The following is a 3,396-nucleotide window of genomic DNA, read 5'->3' on the forward strand; positions in this document are numbered from 1 at the left end:
TTATTTGGATTCATGCAATGAAAAAGTTGAAGGGGACCTGAGAAGTCATGATCTAGCTTGTTGGAGAAAGGCTTGTCTGATGTCTCACCCACAGCTAGAGAAAGATCTGAGCCCCCAGAGTCCATGAATTTTAATTTACCAGGCCAAAGTGCACTGACTTTTTGTTAACATAATCTGGGCTGTTAGAGGAAATATTCATTTATCACCATAGAAAGAACAGTAAGAAAACAAATTTCTGCTTCTATAGCCTGATATATGCTAATACTGACCATGTTTCCTAGTGGAAAATGCTTTTTGAAAAGCATTTTATCCTGAGAGATGTATTAAGTCATAGTGAAAAGCATGACAACCAAAAAGTTTAGTTAATTGTCACCTTTGTGATTTAGCTGACAAAGAAGCAGTTTGTGTTCTACAGATAAATGGCAAACATGGGTTGGGGTATTTACTTTAATTTCAGTACCCAGAAGGAGACACTGGACCCTGGGATAGCAATGAAATATCCATCCTTTTTGTTATTCAAACAACAGAGATAAGCAAAAAGAAAAAATGAAAAATAAAGTACCCAAAATGTCAAAATAGCTACCTCAAATTTTGCTATTAGCATTTTGGTGTGAATCCCTCCAGACTTTCTCCCTGTTTTGGCGTATGAACTTAATAGGGCAGCATGAAAATTTCTCCAAGTAAAAAAATACAACTGTATTTTATTTTTCACAGCTGCATAGCATGGATGTATCTGAGTTTATTTTACCAATAACTTGTGAGAATAGATTTTTAAATGTGATTTCCCGGCATGCCAGGGTAGGACAGATTTTTGTTACACAAAAATTTTCCTGGTATTATTGAATTTTCAAGGCCATAAAAAAATAGGCACAAAATAGTGCAAGGCATAAATTTTTCCTGTATTTTGTCTAATGAACATGTGTTACTTTTATGATTATAAGATACTACAAAAATATTATCAGAGAGAGGCATAGAATGTCTCTACATGAAAGCCATGTAGACATGCAAATCTGAAAACTATCCCCTCGATCATATGACAGTCATAAAAATATTAAAATTTGACCACTACATTTTTTACCACAATCTACAAAGTGGTGTTAAGGTGTTGCTCTGTCTCTGTCAGTTTCTGTGATTGGCAGCAACACACTATTTGAATCCCTGAACCCTAAAGACTTTCCAGTCTTTATGCTTTTTTAATGTCTTTTTAATTTCAAATTTATTGAAGGGAGAATATGTTGATCATAACTACGGATCTCACAGTATTTATTTGCTCTGCTTTCTAAGAGAAATCTCTTTCTACTAGAATGTAAGGAAATTTTTTAAGAGGTAATTAATGGCAGTAAAAGAGCCCATGATGTGTGATTTTTGCCCTCATAGTTCAGACAGTATAAGTCTAATATATTCATGGCAATATTTGTATGAGAACAGTTTTATTACTAGATAATTCTAAAATATTCAGCTGCAATATCTAGATGTGAACTTCTCCATGGCCAGAGTGGTTCACCTTAGTGACATACTTGAATAAAGGAAAAGAACATACTATATTAGTAATTAAATTTAGGCAGCAGGGAGGACTCATAATCAGAGGGCTGTTCCCAAATCTCACACAATTGTGTTACCTTGAATAATATAATGAGGCGTAGGAACTGAAGTTAAGTAAAAAATGATATTATGAATAAAATTCCATCATAGTACCAAGGAAGAACTAAAATACCATTGTTGGATCAAATTAAATTCATTAACATTTTTTATTCTTCCAATAATTTCAACTATTATGTCATTAAAGTATTTCAGCAGCTAAAAATCACGTGGACAATTGCTGAGTCGACTTTCTCCCTTTTTGGAAAGCATGAAACATTTGGCTTTGGAGGTCATCCAAAGTAGCTTCCAATGGGTGAGCAAGTTCAGACAGAGTTTAGGCAGGCATCAGTGTCAGGGGATCCCCTTCAGTGAGTAGAAAGGGCACCAAGACAGCCCAACCTGAGGGCCCCAAGATATAGTGTATTTTACAAAATCTGTCCATTTTCTGCAGGTCATCTGCTTATAAGGAACAGAATCCAGGAAAGAAGTGCTGGGGAGTATTAGGCTTCAATCAAGCATGCTTCAGGGGCCTGGCCTGAAAAGGGGCCGGAAGGAACAAAAAAGGGGGCCAATCAAAGAGACTCTGGCTTCGGGGTTGAGGTACAGGACTGAGCCAGTACTAAGGATAGGGACTGTTCCGTCTGGGGGACTGTTCTGCATTCATGAAGACGCAGAGCTCATCCCCAGCTCTGTTTGGCTGTTGAGATAGAAGCGCTTCCCGCACAAGTGTCCTACGGCCAACATTCTGAGCCCACCCTGTATTTGGAGCCACGTCCCCCCCATCATGTGCATCGGAGCTCCAAGCTGTGCCCACTGATTTTGCAGTCCTCACTTACCTCCACCACAGTGGCCTAGGACATGCTTTTCTGCCTAAGACCAGTTGGAATTCAAGACCAGCCCTCTTAGCTGTGGCCCTGATAACTGTGTAGGCTTTTCCAACCTTTCTTCCCCAGGGACGAGAAGATATTTCCAGGTACTGCCAATTTCTCTAGTCCACAAATGCCTGTCTCGCACTGCTGTGTCTTATCCACTAAATTCAATCCCTTCACACCAGACTAACACAAATAAAGGCTTAATTAAATATATCTCTTTGGTCATTGCTTACTAGATTTTTGGTTTCTTACCTCCATTCGAAAGAAATGACCTCTCTTTATGTCTTGCATATGAAATCTGTACAGATCTTTAAACATATGCACACAACTAAGCATAGCTTGCCATCTGCTGGTGAAACACAATATTATGTTTAAGAGAGTTTGTTTCAATACCTTTGAAGATCTGGATGGTCCTTGTGGCGATAACAGTGTGCCACTTAACATAATTATATTATGAACACTCAGATACTATCAGGCCATGCAAAGCAGCAGATAATAGTATTAAATCTGAAGGAACAGGGAAGGTGAAAGAAGTGAGGAAGGTGAAGATTTTTACTGCACTTCTTCGCACAATCCTAAGAAAGCCAATAATTGATTTACCTTACATTTAAAAAAATGCATTCTGAAGAAAATTTGAGAAATATCCTTAATGACAAATCCCATGTATGTAATTAGATTTTGTATAATTTAACACAATTCACAGGCATGCTTCTCAAATATGGTGTCGGAACACTTGAATATTGAAGTAGGTGAGCTGTTACTAATATTAAACGATCAAAGCTCATGAGTGTCTTAGTATTATTAATATTACAGTTTGGAAATTATATTGGAAACTTAATCACTCAACAATTTCATTCTCACTCGCTGAGATCCAACATGTTCTCCAGAGTGGAATGAAAAGGAGGGTGCCCCAGCTCACATGCTGGGAACCACATACAACCCT

The 3,396-nt window shown here is 37.8% G+C and overlaps 1 protein-coding gene across 1 annotated transcript in view; it reads left to right on the forward strand.

The window, feature by feature from the left end:
• Nucleotides 1-3,396, forward strand: part of SFRP4 (secreted frizzled-related protein 4) — a 37,383-nt gene that overhangs the window by 17,443 nt on the left and 16,544 nt on the right. The window lies entirely within an intron of this gene.

Source organism: Propithecus coquereli, unplaced genomic scaffold, assembly GCF_000956105.1.
Source record: "Propithecus coquereli isolate 6110/MARCELLA unplaced genomic scaffold, Pcoq_1.0 Scaffold134, whole genome shotgun sequence".
Lineage (NCBI taxonomy): Eukaryota > Metazoa > Chordata > Mammalia > Primates > Indriidae > Propithecus > Propithecus coquereli.